The 16,858-nt window shown below is 44.2% G+C and overlaps 1 long non-coding RNA gene across 2 annotated transcripts in view; it reads right to left on the bottom strand.

Annotated features, from left to right (window-relative positions):
• LOC144227186 (uncharacterized) overlaps positions 1 to 15,050 on the bottom strand; it is a 34,934-nt gene extending 19,884 nt beyond the window's left edge. For both annotated transcript variants that reach the window (XR_013333865.1, XR_013333866.1), the window contains exon 1: positions 14,945 to 15,050. This is a non-coding gene — a long non-coding RNA (uncharacterized LOC144227186). The remainder of the gene's footprint in view (positions 1 to 14,944) is intronic.
• Positions 15,051 to 16,858: the final 1,808 nt, after the last annotated feature.

Here is a 16,858-nt window from a genome sequence, read left to right as displayed (position 1 = left end):
GAGCCCACCATTAACGACCTACCTGGTGTTCTGTGATGTGCTGAGGTTGAGAGAGAGAAAAGGAAAAGGGTTTCCACCTCAAAAATAGTAAATTAACCACATGTTATCAAAACTCATAAGAAAGGTAGGGGTGCCTGGGTGGGTTAGTCAGCTGAGCATCCGACTTCGGCTCAGGCCATGATCAGGTTTGTGAGTTCAAGCCCCTCATCGGGCTCTGTGTTGACAGCTCAGAGCCTGGAGCCTGCTTCGGAGTCTGTCTCCCTCTCTCTCTGCCCCTCCCCCAGCATGCACTCTGTCTCTTTCTCTCTCAAAAATAAACATTAAAAATTGATTTTAAAGAAACTAATAAGAAAGGTAAGTAAACTGTTGAGCCCAAAATTAAAATGAAAGAGTCCATGGTGGAAATGATATGAGCAAATCCAGGATTTGCTCTAAAATCGTTGGGCAGGGAGGGGGCGGAGGATTTGGTAGGACACGAGAGGAAGTGAGTTAATTATTGTTGAGGCTTGGATTTCAGTCTATTAGGGCTTCTTATTCTATCAAGTTGCATATGCTTCTGAAACTTTCCACTGTAGAAAAAAGAAGTTAATATTTTATTTACAAAACCCATCAGACACATTAAATTAAACCTTGCAAGAATTGTGATGTACCTGTATGGAGAAATCTGTCTGTAAAGAGACAGACAGAATATTCCTGGATGGGAATTTTTGTTATCATAATGACATCAACATCCACCCTAATTAATCCATAAATTCAATATAATCCCAGGCAAAATCCCGACAGGCATTTATTGGAACTTGATTCTTAAGTTCATATGAAGAAAATATGCAAGAAAAGCAAGAAAATTAAAAAAAAAAAAAAAAAAAAGCACCTCTCTGCTTCTCTTTAAATTATTTCAACTACTTTTTTGCTTTGGAACATTCCTAATTCTTTTAGGATGGAAAGTTCTTAAGGCGATTTCAGATCAAAGAAGTGATCTTCTATCAAAGTTATCAAGCCTTTTCTCATCCCTGTGACTCTGGAAGCCCTTGATCATGTTGTGGATGTGCCGCCGGGAACAGCCCAGACTGGGCGCTGGTGGGTGTCCCTGCAGCGAGAACATTCTCAGCCTTCCCAGAGGGGAGGAGGGGCGGTGGGGCCAGAGGTGGCACAGATCAGAGACGGTAAAGGCTGGGGAAGGGCTGTGGTTTCCTGTCACCTGGCAAGAGCCAAGGAGGGTGCCAGAGGTTGAACTGGGCTGAAGAAATGACGTGGTCCAGGGCTGGCGAAAGCAGTCCGTGCATAGTGGGGCCAGCATTACACGTCGCAGGGGAGGAGAGAAGTCACTGTGGGTGTCACAGCATGAGTGCCATGAGACAGGGCACTGAGAGTGTGAATGCAGGCACCTCCTTCTTTGCCCACCATCAGCCAGCTGCCAGTCACTCGCAACAGCAGAATTTCACCCCTGGCTGGAAGGTGGGTGGTTTGCCAAGTGCATATAAGGACCACCAGTGAGTGCCATTCCAGGGGCACCTGGGGGGCTCAGTCAGTTAAGCGTCCGACTCTGGCTCACGTCATAATCTCACAGTTTGTGAGTTCGAGCTGCATTTTGGGCTCTGTGCTGACAGCTCAGAGCCTGGAGCCTGCTTCTGATTCTGTGTCTCCCTCTTTCTCTCTGCCCCTCCCCCACTCACACTCTCGGTCTCTCAAAAACTAAGAACATTTAAAAATTATTTTTTCATTTAAAAAAAGAAAAACGGGAACCATCGGTACCATTCTAGAAGAGCCCTTTCCGTATTCTGCCTGGAAAGAGAGGTATACAACCAATAGGTATCAAAGTAATTACCTGGGGGTGTTGTTTTTAAAGAGACAATAAAAATTATATAAAAATCAGTGTTGCCAGTACAGGGCCTGGTAATAATAATGATATGTACAGGGCTTTAGCTTCTTGAATTGCGAGTCTGTGACCCACAGAGGCGGATGTGCGCACAGTTGTTTGCTGAGAAAATGTCACGCTAAATAGAATTATTTCCCGAACATCCCCTTCCAGTCCCCAGTGCGCAGTAAGATGGAAATCGCCAGGTTATCTTTGGAAATCATCCCTGGGTTGGAAACATCTGGGTATTACAGAAAATTGAAAAATTTACTGGGGGGAAAATTACCCTACTTTTCATATATTGTACAAGCAAGACAAGAACACACAAATAAAATAAATTTTCTTTCAGTGGCTGCCGTAAGAAGCCATGAAAAAACAAAAACAAAACTCGGGCTTCATCATATCAGAAATAAGTTTGTTTTGAAAGGCAAAGAAAAAACGAGTTGGAAAGAATTTTGCTATTGCCTTACAGATATGGACCCCAACTGACATCATTTATTTTCTCAACTCCGTGGCTGTCTGTGGCTACATTAGAGTCCCCTGAGGACTTTCCCTGGCCACCCTTCACAGCTGTGGTCAAGCCCAAGTGTGGCTTCTGGTGGGCAGATGGGCGGGGCTGAGCGGGATTGGAGGCAGATACAGCCTCTAGAATGGAGGGCCAGACAGCACTCCAAGCCCATTATCAATCACTTTGAACTCATCTCTAGCTACACACCACATGCCCTTCCAAATGGAATGGGTGACTAAGACCCATAATAGATATTGTAAATATGTATAAACATCAGCTATCTTGAATGTCAAATATCCTAATAAGACAAAAGCAGATATATTTTCCTCATTACCCACTCAAATATATTCTAGTCTTTTTGTTGCATAATTAATTTCTTACTCTATGCTGGCTCATTCCACTTCTGGGAGTGTTTCTTAATTCTCTCTCTTTTTTGAAATGTTTTCTCTGAGAGAGAGCATGCACGAGTGGGGAGGGTAGCATGGAGAAGGGGACAGAAGGTCTGAGGCGGGATCTGTGCTAACAGCAGGGAGTCCGATGGGTGGCCTGAACTCAGAAACCATGGATCATGACCTAAGTCAAAGTCTGACGCTGAACCAACTGAGCCACCCATGGGCCCCTCTTATTTCTCCTTCTGGAAAGACCCAATGAGAGCCTTCAGTTGGAGGTAGCTGGACACAGAGCCAGCCGTGAAGATAGAAGGCACGTACATGCCAATGTCTTCTTTCCAGGTGACATGTCCTTATGACCCCTGGGTCTCCAGCCATCGACAGAGGCTCTGATAGCCCAGAAAACCCACATGCTACGTCCTACACTGTAGCTGGCCTTGTACCCCATTTGGTACCTCATCACTGATGCTTGAAAGTCTGAGATCTTGAGATGAATAATGATTAACCAAGACTAAATGTTTGGAGTTTCCCGCGCTGAAACAGCTCAGGTGGAACCCATAAGAGAGGTCACAGGAGACGGTACCCCCGTGAAGGGAGCAGCTGACATTCACACAAGGAAACTCGGAGGGGCTGGGGGTGTAGACACCACCGATGGAGAGGGGCTATAAACAATCTGTGCCTTTCACATCTTCTTTCTAGCTGCTCCGAGTGGTAACACCGAGCGGCTCAGCATGACCATCTGCACCATGGCCACTAGGAGCCTGGGGAGAACTTTCACTTATTAACTACTTATTCATATTATTAATTGTCCCCCATGTGATCAATGAGGCAAACAAGGACGAGAAGTTTGGGGCGCTTGCCAGAAGTCACTTAGAGGTGGTAAGAGGCAAAGGTGTAATGCAGGGCAGAGGGCGGGCGGGGTCCCCCAGGGTCACTGCTCTGTGCCTCCCTTATGCTTGGTAGGTGCTCCGCAAACCACACTGAGCAGATTGCAATCAGCGGGAAGGAAGCATCGGCCCCTGGTCTGGGCCACATGGAGTCACATCCAGGGAAACAAAAACACGAAAGGAATTCAGATCTTCACTTTGCGTCTCAAAAATGCCAAAGGGAAAACAGACAAGCACTGAGAAGCCAACTTTCTTTAATATCCTTTTCCTTCTCGATTATTCCTCACATTGAGCCACAGCTGCCCTCTGCTTCCTAAAATGACATTCTCCTCTTCAAATACGCCCCTGGAAAAGCTCACTCTGAAATCTAGCCCATATGACTCCCAAACTTTCCTTCTCCGTGCCCTTTTGTCAGAACATGTAGATTCTCTTCCTGCTGAACACTCTTTCTCTTTCAAAATCTTCACTACTTTCTCAATGGTTCAGGCTGTGAACACACAGGCGCACATGCACACACACACACACACACACACACACATGCACGTGCGCACACAGTAACTGAGTTAGAAAGAAAGAAGTAGTGTGTTGGGCAAGAATTTCCCCACGCAGGAAAGTGGGCATCAGATGGTGTGCCCTGATTGATGACATTATTTAGTCCCAGGTCAACCCACCCTTCCTTTGGCTCCCTGCCCTGAGAACCACCTTCGAGGGGTCTCAGCCTGAAGAAGCTGTTTTAGGGTGTTAGGGATGCCTATTGTTTCTTTTGTTTGTTCATTTCTGATTTTGTTTTCCAGAAACGTTGTGTTTTTGTTTGAGTTGATCACATAAAAGATTTCTGTTCAAGACTAGAGTCTACACTTAGGAAATGTAACTCTCAATGTTTGTTTATTTAATTTTGAGAGGGGGAAGGGGCAGAATGAGAGGGAGACAGAGGATCCAAAGTGGGCTCTCTGCTGTCACAGATGCAGGGCTCAAACTAAAAAAAACATGAGATCATGACCTGAGCCGAAATCGGAAGCCTAACCCATTGAGCCACCCAGGAACCCCTCAGTGTTTTTCTTTAAAATTATCTCTTTACTGTTCTGGTTTTGTCTTTATGTTATCACTCTTATGGGTAAAATTGTGCCCCCCAAAACCAAATTCATGCGTTGAAATCTTGACTCCACTGTCTCAAAATGTGATTTTATTTGGAAATAAGACCATTGCAGATATAACTAGTTAAGATGAGGTCATACTAGAGTAGGTGGGTTCTGATCCAACATGATTGTGTCTTTATAAAAGGGCAAACCACCTGGGTGGTTCAGTCAGTTAAGCATCTGACTCTTGATTTCGGCTCAGTCATGATCTCATGGTTCACGGGATCAAGCCCCAAGTCAGGCCCTGCACTGGTTGACCTCACAGTGGATCCTGCTTGGGATACTCTCTCCCTCTCTCTCTGCCCCTCCCTCACTCTCTCTTGCACTGATGCTCTCTCTCTCTCTCTCTCAAATAAACTTAAAAACAAAAAGGATATAAAGAGAAATGTTGACACAGAGGCATACACAGGGAGAATGCCGTGTGAACATGAAGGCTGGGAATGGGCTATGTTTCTATAAGCCAAGGGATACCAAGGACGGCCAGCAAACCACCAGAAACTCCGGGAAGGGTCTGGAACAGATTCTCTCTCTCGGCCACAGAAGAAACCGGCCCTACGCACACCTTCATCTTGCACTTTTGGCCCCCAGAACTGGGACACCCAGTTGTGACACGCTGTTATGCTACACTAGCAAACACACACAGGCTGACATGAATAATCTCATATCATCCTCCTTCCACTCTTGACCCTTACATTTCATTGTCATTCTTGCATCTCTTTCTCTTCCTTTTGATTTTATCTATCTGAATATTTCAATCTTTTTGTATTCAAACTTTGTATCTCTGCTCCTTTGCTCTTTTGGTTCCTTGGGTGATATATCTTCCTTTGCCTCTGGTCCTCTCAATAATTTCTCAGATGGGTTTTATCAACTTTTGGCCCTGTCATCCACAATGATTTCTTCTCACTGTAGCTGAGAGCAATGGTGTAACGGGGGTGTGCACCCCAGAAGCCTCCGGGGTAGTCAGTGCTTTTTTCCTTTTTTCCTCTCTCCACTTTTCCTTAATGGATTTTCCGTCTCTTCCAATGCTGATCTTCTGTGTATTTTCAACATGTTTATCTTGAGACTCTCATGCCAAAAACCTTCCCCTAAAACAATTAGGATTCTCTGTGCACAGATCAAACCCTGGATTATTGGACTGTGTTGTTTTGTATGCCATCCGCCATCATGTCCCTTTTGGACACATGTTGCCCCGAGGTCACACAGGGGCCAGTGCTAGGTTGAATGCTCTGTACTTGCATCTTGAACTTTCTCCACTGGACCCTGCAAATCACACAACTAGTCCTGTTTGGAGAGGAGCGTTCTCCAAAATCCATGCCTTTGTATCTTTAACCGCTGTGTGCTGAGTAAGGTGCATGACTGCAGGTCCACCAGGAAAGGAGCATCCGTGTGAGCCATGGGCAGGATGTCCCGAATTCCCCGCTTGGTTTTCATGAAAGGAAGCCCAGAAGAGGCTCTGTGGTCAGTCTCTTCAATGCATTTCTAGGCAGCCTGCCTTGAAAGTGGTATATTTCCAGTAGGACTGGAGCCCATCAATAAGCAAAAATACATTTTTACAATCTTCAAGGCCCAAAAGAGAAGATTGAACAAAAAAGAATTCTTTTTTTTTTAAAGATTTTATTTTTAAGTAATCTCTACACCCAACATGGGGTTCGAACCCACAATCTTGAAACGAGGAGTCGCACACTCCACTGACTGAGCCAGCCAGGCACGAAGAACAAGAGAATTTTATAGCAGGAGATGGGCTGTTGAGTGACACTTGAGCTCTCACTAGGGACCTGAAAAATTCACCAGGCCTGTAGACTTGGTAAACTCCAGGACCTCAGGCCCTGCAGCAGCCTCGTGGTCCCTACGTGGCCCCCAGAGGAGTGCGTCTTCCCTGACTCCCGCCCACAGACACTGTCTCAGGTGCCACCAGCAATCTGGGCCCACCTCGGCTCACCTCCCACCCTAAGTCACCCCTGAGAATCAAGGCCCCTCTTGACTCGCTGGTTAGATCCCTGCCTCCCTCCTCCTCCTTTCCACACCCCTGCTCTGTGAGCCCCTGCAATGGCTGGACAGATGCCTGCAAACACAGTAACACACACTTTCTCATTAGTAGCGGCCTCAGAGAATGTCTTCCTGAGCTGCTGGGGTTTTCAGAGCAGCTTCCCTGTCCACTGTCCTCCCCACTGGACTTCTCGCCGCTGAACAAAGCCAGCCTCCCCAGCCCAGTGAGGGGCCCTCAGCCCATGCGCAGGCCTTGACCACGGACAGATTCCCAGCATGCCCCAGTTCCCGCTTATAAAACAAAGCAGAATGGAACTCATCAACATGCAAAAATGTGTTTTCATAGCTTCCAAAGCCTGAAAGAAAAGATTTTTTTTAAATAATGCCTTAAGAGCTGTTGGATAAATTTTCTTTCTCTTTTATCCCCCAAAAATCTCATAAATGTTTTGTTTTCATTTTACCAAAGAAGAAAACTTTATTTCACTTGCCAAACATTTTAAAATTCATCTGGCAAATACATGTTTAAGAACATCTAATATATTTTTGAAAATGAAAATAAAGATAATGAACAGAGACATACCCTAAAGAATACCTTAAAAACATACCCTAAAAGCAAAACAATGAGGATTTAGAAGAAGAAGAAGAAGAAGAAGAAGAAGAAGAAGAAGAAGAAGAAGAAGACGAAGAAGAAGAAGAAGAAGAAGAAGAAAAATAATTACAACAATACAGTGATGGTCGAGAAACAGAAAGGACAAAAGCACATGTTATAAATAAATGCAACATATTATAAAAGGTAAAGTTACAAATTGGGGAAGAAGTGAAAGGGTTTTCAGCAAAACCACATGTGTAAAATTGACTAAGAATTTGGGAGACTGAATTATGGTCTTACTTTTCATCTTAAAGCAAGATGAATTCCAGATGGATTAAGGAAGTGTATAAAACAAAGCCATAAAAATAATAGGGGAAAAAAATGTGGTGAAAAATTTATGTGACATCAAGGTGAAAAGGGGACTGTAAGCTCAACACCAAAGACAGACATGTTGACAGAATCATTTTGACCAGGATTGCCAGACATTTATGAGGCCAGAAATACAGATTATAGATCGCAGCCCACATATCACAAGTATAAATATCCGAAAGTTATAAATCAAGCTGACACCATGTTCAGTGAAATCTATTTTATCCTTCTAGTTTGACAAATATACTGTCATAACAACAAAAACGAAAAAAAAATTGCATAAAGCTATGGTTTTCATAGGATTGGAAGTTGGCAAAATACCAAAGACCGAATTTAATAATTATTGCATGGTATCCAGTGTTCTGTGACTGAGCCAGCAATGTTTGGGCAAGCCATACAATACATATATACATAACTAATAAAATATTTTATATTTTTTCTGTATAAATGCTTTTCTTCACTTCAGAAAAAAATCACTGATTTATTATTTTGCTTTCCACATAATTTACATTCCATTGACACTAATGTTTTAAGGGATTAAAAAGCAAAACTTAGAGGCATCTGAGTGGCTCAGTCATTTAAGTGCCCAACTCTTGACTTTGGCTCAGGTCACAATCTCACGTTTCATGAGATTAAGCCCTACATTGGTCTCTGCACTGACAATGTGAAGCCTCCTTGAGATTCCCTCTTTCCCTCTCTCTCTCAAACATTAAAAAAAAAAAATGTAAAATTTAATTACATTCCAAACGTACAAAATTTGAATTATTTTAGTGCATTTTCAAATAATAGTTTTCTTCTAAAACATCCTAGGTTATCTATGAAAATTAAAGGGCCAAGTTTTAATTAATGGCTATCAGACCTTTAAATTATAATTATTTATGTAGAGCAGCATTTTCACACTTATTTTCATTAAATCTTACAAAATATTTCAAAATTTTTCTTTTTTAATTTTTTTTAAAAAATTTATTTCTGAGAGAGAGATAGAGACAGTGTGAGCAGAGGAGGGTCAGGGAGAGAGGGAGACACAGAATCTGAAACAGGCTCCAGGCTCTGAGCTAGTTGTCAGCACAGAACCCCATTCGGGGCTTGAACCCACGAACCGTGAGATCATAACCTAAGCTGAAGTCGGACACTTAACCGACTGAGCCACCCAGGCGCCCCTAAATCTAACAAAATATTTCAGTAAACACAATGCTTTTGCAAGTCCAGCATTCACTGGAAGGCAATGGAATCATGCTCCCTACTGACGTTTACATGTGTGTGAGAGATGCTAACCCTTACCGAGAAAGTAATGCTTGTGTACACATTAGAGGCAAGGGGACTGTGAATTATTTAGGATTGCAGTGTGCTCCCTGCCACCACTTGCAATCACCTGACCACTGGAGTCTGGAGACGAAGGAACAGGGAGGCTGCCCTATACGCCCAGGCGTTTGCCGTAGCCCTGAATGACTAAGCATGGTTGTGCTGATGGTCTATTACATGTCATGCGTGGTGCTAGACACTCTCAGGGGGCACGCGTTTGAAATCTGACAGCCTTTATTTACTCTTTTGCCCAGAGACAAAATACAGTTCATGGCTCCTGGGAGCCATGGGATCTCTGAAAGAGTGAGTCAGTAAACCGATGGCTTTGGCCGACAACAGATTTGCAAGTCAGGGACCCGATGCTATTTTAATTAACCACATCCTCTACTAGCACAGAAATTTAAATCACCAGCTTTTGCTTATAGTTATTTGCACTCTACATCTAAAGCATTACTCCTTTTTTAATAAAACACATAGCTAAAAACTTTTTGCTACCATCGTTAAGTTAAACTGGCAATAAACACTGAACTAGAATTTCAGGACAAATAGCTAGTGAGCCTAAAAATAATTTCTCGTTATGTGACATTAACTGTGCTAAGCACCTTTTTGTTTAACAAAGGACTTTAGAAGTCATTATTAAAAGGGAATATTACAAAAGCCAACTCTTGGAAACCAACCCATAGGTCATCGTATCATAGATTTACATATTAAATAATAGTAGCCCAGATAAAACTATAATACCCTTCTCCAAGTCATCCTTTGCCTAGCCACATTCTCATTGGAATACTGTGCTAAAGAAAGTGGCATTAATATTATACTACATTAAACTAAACTGAGATAATTATAATCCTAAATTTCATTTAAAAAAAAGATGCACTGTTCTCAGTGCATCTCAGTCGGTTAAGCATCTGAGTCTTGATTTCGGCTCAGGTCATGATCTCACTATTTGTGAGATTGAGCCCTATATCACCCTACACTCATAGCATGGAGCCTGCTTGGGATTCTCTCTCTCTCTCTCTCTGCATCCCCGCCCTCACTCTCAAAATAATAATTAAATAAACTTCAAACATTGTCCATTGATCCAGTAGAATATTGTACTCTGCTATTCTCTTGGATCTCCCACCAGCAAATTACCATCTCTACTTCACAGAGAAACTCTTCATGGAAATAACATTTGATCTTGGAAATAATAGACAAATTGTGAACAGAAGTGTTAATCAGTTGCACCTTTAGAAATGAAAGACCTATATATTGAAAACTACAAGACATTAATGAAAGCAAGGGAAAAAGACACAAATAGATGGAAAGATATTCCCTGTTCATGGACTGCAAGAATTAATATTGTTAAAATGTCCCTACTACCCAAGCAATACACAGATTCAGTGAAATCCTTATCAAAATTCCAGTGGTATTTTTCACAAAAATAGAACAATCTTAAAATTTGCATGGAAACATAGAAGATCACAAATTGCTAAAGCAATCTTGAAAAAGAAAAACAAAGCTGGAGGCATCAGGCTCCCTGATTTTAAACTATATTACAAAGCTATAGTGAACAGTATGGTATGACCATAAAAACAGATACATAGGTCAATGGAACAGAATAGAGAGCCCAGAAATAGGCCCATGCATAGAGGTTCAATTAATTTATAACAAAATAGCCAAGATTATCAAATAAGAAAAGGACAATGTATTTGATAAGTAGTGTTGGGAAAATTGGACAGTCACATGCAAAAGAATGAAACTAGACCACCATTTACACCACGAACAAAAATTAACTCAAAAGGGATTAAACCTGAAGCCATAAAACTCACAGAAGAAAACATAGATGGTGAGCTCCTTGACACAGGTCTTGGCGATGATCTTTTGAGTCTGCCACCAAAAGCAAAAGCAACAAAAGAAAAGACAAGTGGGCCAACCTTAATCCAAAAGGCTTCAGCACGACAAAGGAAACAGTCAGCAAAATGAAAGGGCAGCCTACCAAATGGGAGAGAAGAATCGCACATCATATATCTGATAAGGGGTTAATATCCAAAATACAACATACAGCTCAATAGCAAAACAATAAGCAATTTAATTCTAATTTTAAAAAGTGAGTAGAAGACCTGAATAGACATTTTTCCAAAGGAGACATCCTGATGGCCAACAGGTGCTTGAGAAGATACTCAACATCACTGGTCATCAGGCAAATGCAAATCAAAACCACAGTGAGATCACGCCTGCCACGTGCTAGAAAGGCTACTATCAAAAAGACAGGAAATAGCAAGTGTTGGCAAAGATGTGGACAAAAGGGAATCTTCATGCACTGTTGGCCGGACTGCAAATTGGTGCAGCCACTGTGGAGAACAGGATGGGAGTTCTTCAAAAATTAAAAATAGAACTACCATAGGATCCAGCAATTTCACTTCTAGGTACTTATCCAAAGTAAGTGAAAAGACTAACTGAAGAGGTATCTGCACTCCTATGTTCACTGCAGCATTATTTACAGTAGCCAAGATATGGAACCAACCTAAGTGTCCATTGATGGATAAATAAGTAAAGAAGTCATAGTGTGTATGCATATATATAATATGATAATGGAATATTATTCAGCCATGAGAAAGAAGGACATCTTATCATTCGAGACTACATGGATGGACATTGAGAGTATTGTGCTAAGTGGAATAGGTCAGACAGAGAAAGACAAATACTGTGTGATCTCTCTTATATGTGGAATCTAAAAGAAGGGAAAGAAGAGGAAATGGAGGGGAGGGAAATGGGGAAGGGGAGAGGAGGGGAGGGGAGCGGAGCGGAGGGGATGGAAGAAATAAAAAGAAAAGAAAAGAAAAGAGGAAAGGACTGTTTCCAAGAGCACAAAACGTTCATGAGATCTAGAACGGCAGACTTCTTATAGCCAGTTCTGTAGGCGAGAAGCCCATGGCTTGGGCCCCAGACAGCACTGGGGTGGAGCGGATGCCGGGGGAGCCTGCAGAGGTGCTCTGCCCAGTGCGAACCAGCACTGTGTCGAAGGGATGCAAAACTCTCCAGACATGGCTCAGGAAATCTATGACAAGACCACACAGGGCGACTTGATGTGTGACTGGAAAGGGCGGACATCAGGCAGGAAGTTAATGCTGGTCTGGGTGGACAGAGCGGGCACGGGGATGTGTTAGGTCTTGGTCCCTGGGATGAGCACACCCAGCCTCCGGAGGGAAGAGCCATGAATGGAAGCGGGACAGACACTAGACCCATCACCGAAATGAAAATAAGGCCCAAAGCCAAGGTCTAGGTGGCATGACTTGGGCCTGCAGGGGGTATAGTGCAGTGTCTTGGACCCAACAATAAAGGAGGAGTCATTTATAATGACCCGCCTAGTCAGACTAGTTGCAGAAGGGAAACCTTGCTAAGCCTCTCAGGGTTGTTCTGGCCACGTTTAAATATCTGCCCAAGAGGTAAAGTGCAGTGTATTGGGGGGTGGGGAGGGTTGTCCTTGGACCCCACCTAAAGGAAGAAAAGGGTCTTTGAGGCTGGGCTACAGAAGTGGGAACTGACACAGAAAATTGCCATTTGACAGAAGTCATTCCACCAAGAGTATAAAATCATTCAATTTGACCCAACGTGTTTATAAAAACAGTGAGAAAGGGGAGGGTGCAATAATGAAGATTTGTCCCCAAACCTAATTGCTTTTAAAATCAAATTTCTTGATATAGTGCATAGATATACACCAAGGGGAGACAATTACAAAGAAACTTTTGTTTAAACATTTGTTATATAGACTCTCAATTCTTAAATCACACCTATCGCTTCCTCCCACAGTTAGGAAGACTTTTGACAAACTTTGAAGAGGACAAAAAAAAAAGATGGCCCTGTGTCCTGTCTAGCGCACCTTTCCAGGGTCCCTGCTCACTGCCTTTGAGCTACTTTACAACTCTGTAAGTTGTAGAAAATAAATACCAGTGCAAATTTCTTTTGCCCATAAAAATGGAAATTAGTTGTATCTCCTGGAATTCAATTGATTGCCACCAGTTTGCATCTCTTTGTAAAATCATTTCTGCATCTTGCCTGCCTTTATCTGTGTAATAGTTTGTATTCTCCTTTGAACAGTCTGGAACATCTTACTGGTTCCCTCATTCACTAATGAGTTACAATAATTTTTTCTATTTTTTAGAGAGACAGAGAGAGCACGAGCAGGGGAGGGGGCAGAGGGAGAGGAAGAGAGAACTTCAAGCAGGTTCCGTGCTCAGTGTGGGGCCAGACACAGAGCTCGAGCCCACAACCCTGGGATCATGACCTGAGCCAAAATCAAGAGTCGGACGCCCAAACACCTGAGCGATCCAGGTGCCCCCCCTCGTTCATTAATGAGTTAAAGAAAACGTTGGGTGTGTGTTCATTCTAAATCAGCATGAGAGTCATAATGAAACTTTCCTTTAAAGATTGTCTTTTTTTTATGTCTATTTATTTTTGAGAGAGAAAGAGAGAGAGAGCACAAGAATAGGAGGGGTAGAGACAGGGAGACACAGAATCGGAAGCAGGCTCCAGGCTCTGAGCTGTTAGCACAGAGCCCGACACGGGGCTCGAACCCACAAACTGTGAGATCATGACCTGAGCTGAAGTTGGATACTTAACTGACTGAGCCACCCACGTGCCCCTAAAAATATTGGCTTTCAAAGCTACAAAAGGGGTGAGACATTGCGAAGATGTAAGTTTGTATTTATGTGTATATTGGACCAGGAATAGAAAAGTCAAAATAACAGCATTTGTGACAGAAGTTCTGTGAACTGGCGTTTGGAAGACCTCCCCCTCCCGAGGGCTGGCACAGATCGCGAGGCCCTGGGCAAGTACGTTCCTTTCTCTGGGACTCAGTTTCCGCCCCTGGGGAAATGAAGGTGAGCTGCACTAGCTTCAATTTCTGTGATCCCACACCATCAAATTCAACTCTATTTGTTTTTGAACAGGGGGCTCATAACCAAGCACAAATGCAAAATCCTTTCATAGCCTAATGCATGAATCCAAATCATCAAATACTGAGTTGAAATATAGTTTTCTCTTTTTTTGAAACATTTTTTTCATTTTTGAGAGACAGAGTCAGAGCGCAAGCGGGGGAGGGTCAGAGAAAAAGGGAGACACAGAATCGGAAGCAGGCTCCAGGCTCTGAGTGAACAGCACAGAGCCTGACGTGGGGATCCAACCCACGAACTGTGAGATCATGACCCAAGCCGAAGTCAGACGCTCAACCGACTGAGCCACCCAGGTGCCCCCAAAATACAGTTTTCTAAATATAAAGCAAAAGTCTGTTTCCCATCACTGAACGGGGGTGGGGAGGGGCAGAGAGCTGCCAGCGGCCAGAGTTCAGAATTGGCATTCCTGAGCCAGAGCTACTTCAGCAGCTGAGAGGGGCCAGGAGGACTTCGGTCACTTCAACGGGCACATGGGAAGAGGGGTGCAGGCAGCGCCCCCACCCCAAGATTCAGTGGCTGGAGGTTATCATGTCCAGAAGAGAGGTTTTAATGCAATTACCCTATGCTAGACCCACGGAGCATCATTAGTTAATCAAATAATCAACAGACATAACAGCCCTGGCAAATTTTAATTTGAAGTAAAAGAGCCGGTAGGACTGAACTGACAAAGTGAAGTCCATCGGCTCGGAATATATATACACACACATTCGGAACTGCTACCAGTTCCAAACATCCATGAAATTTTTAAAAGTTATTCATTTGCAAATCTTTGATGAGTATTTATAGGCCCATGTTTAACTGGGCAGGAAGGAGGGGAGTGGGTGTGAAAGGAGTTACCAGCTGGCCGCCGCGTTGGGACAGGCAGCCTGTCTCACAGGACAGCTTTAGAGTCGCTTTCAGAAGTGACTACAAATCTGCACAGTCCACCCACAGGGCGGAGGGGAGAATGGAGCTTCCGGCGCCCACCCCTGGCGGCCAAGATCACTCACCAGAGCACTTGACCCTGAACTTGTGAGTTGGGCGTGTAGCACTGGTGAATCCTAGCTGGTCAATCCTTGGTGACGACAGGGATTCCAGAAGCAAGAGACAAGAGACACGCGGCGTCAGCGCGAGGCAGGGCACCATCCGGTGGCTCCCTAAGGTGTCCATGGTCTGGCTCCCTGTCACTGCCAAGGTCGCTCCAGTCAGAAATCGCGGCATGCACACAGATGTGCGGGGCGCATACCTGGTCCAAACACGTGGCAATGTGCCCATGGTATTCAGACGTAATTCTATTTTGGCTTCCTTTGCCCTCTTCCTGTTTCCGGGAGAAAAATGCCTGATCCCTCCCATATTCGTGCCTCAGAGGAGAAACCTCGATTTTTTATTCCTCTCGCTTTGCTTCACCAATCAGCATGAAATATATGTTAGAACAACTCCGTAAGGAGAGCCACGTTTCCAGCACACTCACAACCCAGGTAAAATCACGTCCCACACAGGAAAGTTCACTGTTGTAAGTTTAAACTGTCCCCCGAGCCGGTAAAATCCTGTTCCTAGAACCTGTGTATATTTTATGACTCGCTTCCTGTTACCAGGCCCTAAATCTTCTGTAAAGGAGTCATTAAAGCCGAGGAATGTGAACCAGCAGATGGGTCTCATTCTCCCACATCTGGCGGGGTGCACATTTACAGTTGGATGAATGGTGGCCGTTCTCACTGCTTCCGAGTTCCATTTGACACAGGCCTGCAGCTGGGTGCAGTACAGGCCTGGCCTGATTTCTGAGTTGCTCCTTCAGCAATGGTTCCCACCTTCTTTTGATGCTGTTGCTGGTCTCTCATGTTAGAGTACTTACGGTAGGTACTCTTCATTGATGCAAAAATGTGTCAAAGAGCACACATGGGCTCCCTGGCCCGTGTTCATTATATTATGACACATGACTCAGCAAGACAAATGAAGAGTAGCTGGTCAAATTTTTTTAATGTTTATTTATGTTTGAAGGAGAGAGAGACAGACAGACAGGGCATGAGCGGGGGAGGGGCAGAGAGAAAGGGAGACACAGAATCTGAAGCAGGCTCCAAGCTGTCAGCACAGAGCCCGAGGCAGGGCTCGAACTCACAAGCTGTGAGATCACGACCTGAGCAGAAGTCGGAAGCTCAACCTACTGAGCCACCCAGGTGCTGCAGTACCTTGTCGATTTTAAAGAGCTATACAAGGTCAATGGCCCAGGGGACGCCAGCCTGGAGATAAATTCAATCGCAATAAGTCATTCACAGAGATTATTTTGTCTTGGCCCCGATCTGCTATGTGAGCTCCCAACCTTTCCTTCCACCCACTTCGCCCCAGTCATCACTGGGGTACCTCCCAGGGGAGCCTCATGTGAACCACATGCAGATTCTCATCTCTGTGCTGACCTGCAGCTGAGTGTCCGGTTATGGGCGAACGAAGCTCAGGTTCAGGCCGGGGCCCATGTTTCCCTCTCCCAAGTAAAGCTTGGCAATCTTTGCAAACTTGTCTTTTCTTGCTCTAGGATCCTTTTCTGCAAGGAGGCATGGAGTCATGAGAAGTCTTTGCAATGAGTTCCCAGCAGCTCTCCTGGCATTGGCTCTTGGGTTCCCTAACTCTCGAACAACGTTTGGCTGAACAGGTGATTCCTTCCAGAGATATCGCTGGAGCCACTTGCATCCCCTTGCTGAAGCCACGGTCCATACAGAAAGTTGGCTCCTTGTTATAGAACTCAACGTGAATAGCTATAGAGAGCCTCCAGCTTGGAGTGTCCTGAGTCACACCTGGGTGGCTAATGGGTGTCAAGATCCCTGGGGGAGGATTGAGAACAAGAACAAGAAGTTTGAATGCATAGCCTGGTCTGCACCCAAAGAGACCAGCCTGTCTCGATTTGCCAAGGACATGTCCGGAGGATTGACTTA

Source organism: Crocuta crocuta, unplaced genomic scaffold (genome assembly GCF_008692635.1).
Source record: "Crocuta crocuta isolate KB4526 unplaced genomic scaffold, BGI_CrCroc_1.0 scaffold290, whole genome shotgun sequence".
Lineage (NCBI taxonomy): Eukaryota > Metazoa > Chordata > Mammalia > Carnivora > Hyaenidae > Crocuta > Crocuta crocuta.
This window is presented reverse-complemented; position numbering and strand designations above follow the sequence as displayed.